General features: G+C 42.1%; 1 long non-coding RNA gene across 1 annotated transcript; it reads right to left on the minus strand.

Moving 5' to 3' along the window:
* Positions 1-1,215: 1,215 nt before the first annotated feature.
* LOC141938835 (uncharacterized) lies at positions 1,216-9,631 on the minus strand. Its single transcript, XR_012627402.1, has 4 exons — positions 9,519-9,631; positions 5,685-5,861; positions 1,744-1,838; positions 1,216-1,489 (listed from the first exon to the last, which is right to left on the minus strand). It is a non-coding gene; the product is annotated as an uncharacterized LOC141938835 (long non-coding RNA).
* Between the last annotated feature and the right edge of the window lie 880 nt (positions 9,632-10,511).

A 10,511-nucleotide genomic window follows, 5' to 3' on the forward strand; every position in this document is an offset into this window, starting at 1 on the left:
TTTATTCATCAAATTCAGTTAAAACAATGGAGAAGTAAATCACCACCTGAGCTATGTAAAGCTAATATTGCTACATTGTATAAAACTAACCGACTAACAGCAAGCCTTAGCTTAACTAACATAATAAATCAAGGCTGTGTAGGGGGTAGGTAGAAGATATAGTGGTGCGTCCTTATCAGAGCTTTAACAGAGACATGTAGAGACAAGAGGCAAGCAGAGACATGTCAGAGAACTACAGAGGCTGCGCAGAACCTTGGGGTGAAAAGTTCAACGGCGAGGAAGAGGAGATACTTCATCTCTACGACCACTATTCAGGACTCTGCGACCACCGCCCAGAACTGTTGAAGTTTACTTCGCAGAGAAACCTCATTAAAATATGAAGCGGGGGTAGGCGGGGATAGATTATGAATATATATGAGAGTTTCATTAATATACATCACTTTGTAACACATAAGCAAGACGAAAAAACTTGGAAAGTGCGCGCCGTTGGTGGAGTTGAACTCCCCGGCCGCCCAGCGCTGTTTTGCTTGTTGCCGCTTGCTAAATAAACAATTGGAATTTTTATTGGCCCTGTCTCATATCAATTTGAGAATTTACCTATAACAGCTTCCTTTGTTGAAGCACCTTGAGCCTATTAGAAACATACACCTTCACTGACATCTTGCTGTTCTGCTTGGAAAATTCAGCAAAAAGCTACCTATTTATCTTTGCATGTACATCCACATAAGTTATGTCAGCTGGCTGTCACCAGTGTGACCAAAGTTCTAGGCACACAGGTTACTGACCTCAAAACACGCTGTTTGAAGTCCTTGTTTGACGTAATTTGTGTTATTCTCTACGTCAATAGCTATTTCATCTGTTGTCTACTATATTTACAACTGAACAAAATAAAGAGAATAGAAACTATTACTCAATGCAGTTTTCCTTAGACATTCTCCTGTCTCACTACAGGAATAATTTCAGCTATGCTAGCAAATATCCTACCTTTTAAGAATAAGGATGTATAGGTATCTGCAATGAACATGAATAATTTCTAATGTTATTAAAAACTCAAAACTTCCAATTTAAGAATCATAGTCGAGAAACATGAACACCTCACAAAAATGTGCCTGACTTTCCTCTTCATTACTTCAGCTGAAAATCATTCAGAACTACTACAATAAAATCATGCTCCATATTTTCACTGCACGATGAACATGCAATGTGGAGGTAGTATCTGACTTTTTTTAGGGAAGAGTGTACGTATAGCCAAATGAAACTGCGTTCCCAGCAACCAATAACACTGAACTTTGATATGAATTAATGATACAGAGGAAGGGCAGGAACAAAGGGAACTGGGGGGCAAAGGGGAAGATAAGCAACAGACTTGCCTAAAAAGAGGCCAGAAATCCCAAACTTGTGGTCTGTGTTCTCTTCCCATCAGAGGCAGGCATGGGCATTAGCTGTGGTTTCAACAGATCAGACCTGCATTGTGATATTCCCTTACAAACTGCAGCCAAGGAAGAGGGGCAGGGCAGGGAGAAAAAAAGAAAGAGAACAGAGACAGGGGGTTACAGCCAACAATACAATATATCCATCCCAAGCAAAGATGGCATGGATCTTCTATCATCCCCATGTCAATGTTCTCAATAATATTCATCAAACAATTTATTAAGAATTCTGAGGTGAAAAGTTTGTTCATAGGAATGTTCCTGTGATGAGGCTTTAATAAATCACAGTTCCTGTATGGAAAGAAATACATACCACATTAGACTTCCCTTGTCAAAGTTCACTGCTGAGATTCTTGGTGGCCACAGCTGCTTTAGACACCCAGTAGCTACTACAGCATTCACCTAAAACTGAAACCAAAACATCAGATAAGAAAAATTGGCATGTGTAACACATACTCAAGCAGCACTGTGGCATAATTTGCAGCGTATAGCTACATTTGTTATACCTGAAATCAAGCCTCATGTTTATTTGTAACAGCAATAGCCATCTGATTAAAAAAATAATAAAACTATAGCATCTATTTCTGAATCATTTGTCTTGGATAATTAATTTGCCAAGAGCATGAGTCACCCAGTTAGAAATGAGTTAGAAAATTACTCATTTCTAACTTTATACTAATATTATCCTTAAAATAAAAGGATTCCTCCCTTACCCCTAAATTGTTGCATGTTTTGTTTCTTTTCACAATGCCAAAATCTGCTTTATACAGAATTTTTGGATTGTTGGAATAATTATCTTAGGTTTATAACGCCATTCACCCAGAAAGATCTTACGGTGCTTTATAAATGTCTGTGTATTCTTCAGTGCACCCACATACATGATGCAGTACATGACAGTACTTGGCAACACTATACAAAAGCACCTGACTGGAACTGCAGTCAGATCCTATAATCTGTTGAAACAGCAAAGGGAAACTCAGATGCACAAAACTGAATTACTAACAACAGAATTTTGCTGTTTACAGCTCAGTTTTTGCAAAATGGGGTTTATTCTGACTACAGAGGGTCAGATCAGCCAGTGCTTGGTAACACTCATCATTTCAGTGGAAACCTTTCAATTTCTTCAGATTTCAGCTGTGAGCAAACTTTCAGTAAGGAAGCCTGGCCTGCTTCAAAACTCTTCTCATCCTTGGCTGCAGCATGTTGTGACAACATCAGGGCAGCATTAAATGGAGAACTTTATGCTGAACAACATTTGGAAATACTCTCTCTAACTCTGCAAATCTGGATATGCCCAAAGGCTGCAATCCAGCCAGCCTCCTGCATATTTGACTCCTTGCTGAAGAATTGCCAAAGATGCAACTTCAGAAGCAATTTAGCCAATCTAAGACTGCCTAATAGATGAGAAACAGCCCTGCTCTTTTGTCCCACCAGCATTTCTGCCTGCTCTTCTGCTGTCCCAGCACCTGTTTGGCCACATGGATCTACTTGCTGATTTGGCTGAAAATAATGGTATAAAAACATGTTTAAAAAACTAGCTGCTCATTAATCAACCCTTTGAGAAGCAACAGAGACTTCATGAGTTTTCATCATCTTTCATCTGCTGGTGCACTTTCAGGGAAGAAGACTGTGCTTCTCTTCAAGGACTGCAAAGAACACTGTAGTCCCATCGCATGGCACAAATACAGGCTCTTCTTTTCAGGAGTATGACTTCATTCTATGCAGGGCAGATGTCTAGTGTGTATTAAGCTCCCTGCCTTCTGTTTTTCCTACAGGATGGGCAATGGCCAGCCTGAAATACTACTAAAACATAAGCTTACAAAAGAAAAAAAAAGGAAGATGAGCTCAGACCAAAACAGGAAATGCCCTGGGCCATTTGTTATTGTCAAAGAGCCATTATTTTCAAGTCCTTTAAAGATGTGACTGGTTAAGAAATTTGTTTTCTAAATGTTAATTCCTTGCCCTTTTATCATGCTTTAGGATAACTGTGTTACCCAATATTAGACATTAAATTTAACATCTAAACTAAGCGGCTAGAAAGCAAGGTTCCTCCAGGGGGCAATTCAGGTTATGGTTATATTGCTTAGCTGTACCATGTAGCATAACTGGAAAGAACAAGAGTTTAACTTAGGCCTGAAACTATTCTGAGCATTTCTCACCACTGGCTCTACAGGAAGCCCAAGTTAAAACATCTGAAGGTCAGTGGCATGACTATCCCACTCCAGTCACATCTTCACTTAAGTTCAAGGAGAAGCCCTGAGTGCCCAAAACCATGATGACATTCCGAGGAATGGTACATAACATCAGAGAATGGCACTAGTTTCTGAGGTCAAGACAGACAGTTGACACTTGCCAAGGATAAAAGAAGCTCTGTCTTGGGTGTCAGAGCCAGAAAGATGAGTAATACTACACTGAAATACTGTAATGGCTGCACTGTAACATATCCTGCTCCTTGGATTTAGCCTATGTTACATGAGCAGTAAGCTTCTTACTCTTGAACCACATCTTTTTGAGGCACCTTATATTTTTGAGACACAGAAGTGTCCAGTCTTCTGGCTTCTACACAGAACTATATATATATATATATATATGTACACACACCCCCCCCTTTAGTGGAGATCTTTCAGTTTCTTCAGCTATCAGATAAATATCTGATATTTATTTAGATATATCTTGGTATCTTGGCCAGTTTCCCCATTTCAGAATGGCATGACTCTAGATATGTATTGACTTCATGTTCCAATTTATTTATCTTGGTAAGCTTCTAGTAAGAGGACAGCAACAGTTGAGAATGTAACGAGCAACAGAATGCCTTTGGTAAAGTTTTCTGGGCTGTTCTGAGGGCTCTGGGACCATTAGACAGCTGTTTACAGCCTCTGTTTTACATAACACTACAAAAGAAGAAACAGTATTCTCAAAAAAGTAATCCTAAGGATTAAAGCTTGAATTTCTTACACCATGAAGAATTTCCATAAGCAGCCTGGAACTGAAATAAAACTTCTGAAACCTCAGTTGAAATAAAATTCAAACATATGTTTCATTTCAGGAAAGTCAATCCTGAGATTTTTACCTTTAAATAATGGTTACCCATGTTGGTATTTACACAGCTCTGTGGATGATTGAAAAAGAATCAACAACACATGGAGAGAAATAGTTTTACTAGTAAGATTTGGAATTCATGCCCAGCCCTTAACCTGGAGGTTTCAAGCTAACATACTGTCTGCAAAAAAAAATAATTAACATCATGTATGGCAAAAAGTGCAAAACAGGCCTAGTCCCAGACTTAGAGATAAAAAGACATTATGCAAATATTTGCAGAACATAGGCACAGGTTTAGAAATTAAAAAAAAAAAAAAAGAAAAAGAAAAAAGGGGACATTTTAGGGAACCAAACAATATTTGGATACACAGTTCAAACACCCTTCATGAAATATAAGCAGCACATATAAAAAACATTTTCTGAAGTAGCCAGTGTTCCTGTACTGTATCTGTCCTTCTGCATTAACCATACCACTCTATTTTTATGTCCAAAGGATGTAACCTTGAAACCCATAGGAAAACTAAGATGGCTGTGTGAAAACAGCGGCAAAGCTCATACTGACTTCTCTAAGTACAGGATTCGATTTATTATTCCAGCTGTATAGCTATTTCTAACAGTATGTCCTGAGACATCAGTAGAATGTCGGCTAGGAGAGAAGAATATTACACACCTAGTTGATACCAACCGTCACTCTTTCTGCTTGTGCTTTCTATGGCAAGGTTTTCAGTTATGTGATTACCAGTAACTCAAAAATGCCTGGTTTACATGATTCAGCATGATCACAACCCAAAGTGAGACAGTGTACCGGCTCTGGCTGGGATGGAGTTAATTTTCTGGGGCACATCACAAATGCCCCAGAAACTATATTTAGCAACCAGTTCTACGGAAAAGCCATCTATGCAGACTTTTCTTAAAAATAAGACAGCACGCAATTTAAGAGCAGTCATCTTTTCTTGTATAAATACACTTTCACAAAAAAACCTTTGACCGTATATTTTTTAAACAATAGTTTTACTATTCACAACATGTATCTTAAATACCTGATAGCTAAGCTATTTGCTACATGACTATGAATCAGTCAGACAAAACAGACTGAATGTTTTGACATTTGACAACAAATTGCATCAGACATTGACACTGACAAACAAAATGAATCAAACAGACAAAACATTTACAGGACAAATACTTGTGTCACAATGTGAAAACAGTTCTTACCATTTTCTCCAACGGAGGCCACTTTTGCTGTTACATTGACTACTGTGATACTGTGTTGTTTGGCCTGATCAGCCAACTCCTGTCTAAATGCTTCAGCCCCTTTCAGCAATAAAGAAGTAAAATACTTAGCCATCACTGGTGGTCTTACAGCATCTGTGCCAGAGTTACAGAAAGACCCTAGAAAACGCAGAAGAAAAATAAAAGTTGGGTTTTTTTCCCCTCCAGTTAGTAAAGCTTCAGTTTCCTTTGGTAGTAAAACATATAAATATATATATACGCACATACATACACAAAATATTTCTCAATTATTATTCATCTTGAGAGTCTATTAAATTTTACTCCAGATTGGCAGTTTAAATGAGTAGGGTATGTCACAGAAACATTTAAGAAACATACTTTATCATCATTTATGCTGTGATGATGTTAAAAAGCTCCTGTGAGGTTAAGAATGCACTGTATTAGGCAAACATGAGTACAACTGCGCTAATGGAAGGCCCTAATGATCCTGCCTTGAAAAGCTTCCTAATCATAGTAACAAAAGATTTAAATGGATGGATGGATGGATGGATGGATGGATGGATGGATGGATGGATGGATGTAAAAAATATACAGCACACTAATACTGAAAAAAACTGCATTACTAATTCCTCAAAATATCCAAGCCATTCACTTATTTTAGTTGCTAGAGCCAGTATAGAACACTATTACTGTGAGGCACTTGGTTACACACGCTTCTTTAAGAGCTGTTCGAATTAAAGTAACCTGAGAACCTAAGTACACTCATACACTTGGTAAGCGTAATGATCCAAGACACACAATTATGTTTTCAGGTACATTTTTAAGCCTGTTGATGAGAGATAGAAGTTTCTGATTTCAAAATGCTAGATCTGACCTTCAAAACAGTAATCATTTATATTACGTATTGCAGAGAATAATCGATTTTGAAACTATTTGGTTTAATTACAAGATTAAAAGGTTGGTTAAAGCTGAAATGATCTCTTTAGCTCATCAGAGAATTATGCAATAAATCAAAGGGTAGAATGAATAACCAGGGTGGAGGGAGAAACAGCAATAGCTTTTTTGTCTCAGTTGCACTCTTTCCAAGGACTAAGTCTTGAGTTATTCAAATTGAACAACATACATCTTAGTAAATATAGTTCAAATCTTCTCCTATGTAAAACAATACAGCTCCTGCTCAAGGAGTAATACTATGTTTGCCATGTACATGCTTTCAAATGAAGCTATGAAGATTTGAAAATTATATGCTGAGCACATGTAGCACATTTTTATAACACAAAACCCTGTCATGGGACCAGGTGGCCTCAATGCATCTATGAAAAGCACACATGCAGCAGTACCTAAACATGCCTTAACACAACCATGCCTCCAGCTGTGAGCTCCCTGTCTCTTCTCTTCTCAGTGAATGACTTTAAACGACCACAGGGCAACAGGCAACCCCAACACCTTACTTGCCACAGCAGCCAGCCCTGGCGCTGGGAAGCCGCCAGAGGCCAAGTGTCAAGGCCCGAGTCCAGCACCAGGCGCTATGGCTTGCCTCCAGCAGCCCATCAGCGATCCCCTCCTTCCTCCCCAGGCCCCCGGCTGGCTATTTCACACTGCCATGTGCTGCTCAAGCCCCCTCTTTGCCGGTGGGTCTGGGATTCATTTTCCAGACTGTATTTTATGCTTCCAGAGCACCTCAAGGGAGCGGCCTCATGACCATCCGCCAACTCCTTCCTCCCACCCTGCCCGAACTCCCGCAATTACTCAGTTAACCAAATTACCCACGAAACAGCCGCAGCATTTGGAGGCCGGCGGCTGGCAGAAAGCCCCTGCCCCTGGGGAAAGGGCCCTGACTACAGATACCGCCGGGGACGGCTGCGGCTCCGGCCCCACACTGCCGTGGGGCTCCAGCCAGCCGCCCCCCACCCTGCAGGGCTGGACCCCGCCTGCTCCCGGCCAGGGACGCCCAGCCCCGCTCGGATCTCCCGGGCCTCGACGCCGTCACCTGCCCCCAGGGTGACGCCTCCCGAGCTGGGGAGCGCCCGCGGCAGCCCCCAGGCCGGGCGCCTTCTGCCGGGGCTGGGTGCGAGGGCCCGGCGGGGTCGGGGCGGCGGCGGGTGGTCTGTGGCCTCGCTTCGCGCCGAGGCGGCTTCCGCCAGCGCTGCCGGGACAGCGGGGCCGGTGGGGCCTTGACGGTGGGGCCGAGGTGCTACGGCTGGACGTTACGGCGGGCCTCGCGCTCCGGGCCCCGTCACCTTGTCTCCCGTCGTTAATTTGACGTAAGTTCAGGTCCCTTTGAAGGAAGAGACGCTGTGCTGGCCGACTGACACCGGACCGCAACGTGAATATCGTCTGCTTGCCAGTGACTGCCTCTGCGCCCCTCGGTTCAAGGGAAGGCTTGAACGTATGCACGCTGATGCACAACGATTACACGGACAAACTCAAGTCATTTTTCTCTTAAGTTTGTGCCTTTAAAGCTAATCTTGAGCAGGAAACAAGCAAATAGTTGAAGAATTGAAAGTCAGCTGTGGAAAAAATATATTGGATGAACTGGGAAATGTGAGACTGAAGAAGCAGCTTATTGCTTAAAAGACATAAAGGAAAATATACCTATATCAGTAAAGAAGAATGCACAAATCAACAGCCTGCAAAGTCATGAGTTCACAAAATCAGCTGTATATGACTTAGAAATAATGTCACCTGAAGGCAACTGATGGCACGGGGCCAACGAGGGTACCACTATATAGGTTCAAATTAAAGGCAGTGTGAAATGCACCCACAGGACTGTGCAAATCACAAGATCAATGACACGCACTGCCCTGAAAGACAGGTGAAAAGGGGCTGATATGGCAGACTACCAAGAAGGTAACGCAGCACACCATTTTCCTCCAAGGCACCTCTGTGACAAGGAACGGGAGCTTTCCTGCCAGTCAGCTCCAAACAAGCCCTGCAGAAGAAGGACTCTCCTCCAACCAGGATGGGAAGGCAGCGCTGTCAGGGCACAGGGAAGCGCAGCAGAACCAGGAGTGCTGAGGGGAAACTGAAGTGCTTTGTCAGTTCCCCGGGGAAGATGAGTTGAGTACAAAGATGCTGAAGCCAGTTCTGGTTTGGCTGCTGCTCAGATGTGCTGAAGGATGCTGGGCCAAGTCCCAGAAGTGTTGACTGTGTCTCTAATTTCTTCTGACAGCAGTGTAAAAGCTACCCGAGATACGCTGTCTCAGAGGGCATCATCTCATCACTCTGATGAGGAGACTATCCACAACTTTTCAATCCTGTCCCAAATATAAGGAGCATAAGTTTCTAAGGGTAATGATGAGAGCTGTAACAAGTAATTCATAAAAAAAATCTTTTCCCCTTGCAGAGTGGCAACCTTGCTCCACAAGTTATAGAGGACTTAAAAAGAAACATAATCAAATTTCAGGAGCTAATGAGTTAACACTTTTGGCAGCAGATATTTTTGTTGCAACTGGCTGTCCTTGCACAAACTACTTTAAGGAGAATATATTGGTGAAAAGCCATATAGGTTATTTACATAGATAGAGTTTCATCATCTCCCACTCCAAAACAGGCTGGGTTGGTTATGCTGATGTAATGTTTTCTTTATCATGGTTTGTGTGAGGCTAGGAGCACATGTTAGATTGTGTTTTGCTCTTTTAGTATGTTGATGGTAGTCCTTTGAGATACTAGTTTAAATTACGCAGCATGTGCAGTATTTTAAAATCAGTTTCAGAAATCTAATATTCAAACAAAACCAAAATACTGCTTGTACTATGAGCTTTGTTATGCCCCAAGTTCTGCAGAAAACAGCACCCAACATTTTTAGGAATATACCTTGAAAAATATTCCGAGAAGATCTTCAGTTTTCCTTTTCAACAAGTAGAAGAGAACAACTTTCAGGTTTGCTCGCAGGAGCTAATTTTCCCCTTTATTTGAGAACCATTCTCAGTCCCTTCCTGGTATGAAAAAGGTGGTTTGGCATTAGGTTAGTTCAGTAGTTTGAATTCACTGTTCTGTTCAGGGTAGAAACTAAAATACTTTTAAAAAAGTTAGCCTAAGTCTTAAAGAATGTCTACAAGAGCTTTTCGGTTTTGTTTGGCAAGCAATTTCAAATCCAAAATCGCATCACTTTCTGCTGTTAAAACACACCGACTCTTGCAACATGGTCTGCATCTGAACTGAAATCAAGCACACATCTCTTACTGATACGACACAACCTCTGTTTAACGAAAGATGGGATATAATCTTAAAGACAACCTCATCAAAGCAGCTGATACAGGATCTGTGTAGAATTATTCTTTTACAGAATTGCTTGCACTAGCTGGCATTTTCTTCAAATGAAAGACAAACGTTTGGTTTTGGTAGTTATTGACTACTTTCAAGTTACTTTTCCTTTTATTTCAATTTAAAACAGGCAGACATTCTTTATTAAAGTTCAAAGAATTCCTGTCTGAGTCTAAAGAGAAACTTATGGTGATTTTTGTTACCTAAATCCATACATTTCCATACTCTGGGTGCCTGCAACACAGAAGCCTCAGAGAACACCCCTCGCAGCGCAGCGCGCCCCCACTGCGAAGCCCAGCCGCCGCCTCAGAGGAAACCTCCCCCCCGCACCGCCAGCCGGGCGGCCCGGCCCGGCCCGGCCCGGCCCCGCCGCGTGCCCCCCCCAGACTACATTTCCCGCCGAGCCTTTCGCCGCGGCAACGTCCGCCCTCCCTCGCCGGCGGTCGCGTGACGGCGCCGAGCTCTGCCATTGGTCAGATTTGAAAAGAATCGCGGCCGTGCCTTAGTTTTGTTGGTGAGTCGCAACGGTTGCTAGGGCCGCTC

This window comes from Strix uralensis, unplaced genomic scaffold (genome assembly GCF_047716275.1).
Source record: "Strix uralensis isolate ZFMK-TIS-50842 unplaced genomic scaffold, bStrUra1 scaffold_345, whole genome shotgun sequence".
NCBI classification, from domain to species: domain Eukaryota; kingdom Metazoa; phylum Chordata; class Aves; order Strigiformes; family Strigidae; genus Strix; species Strix uralensis.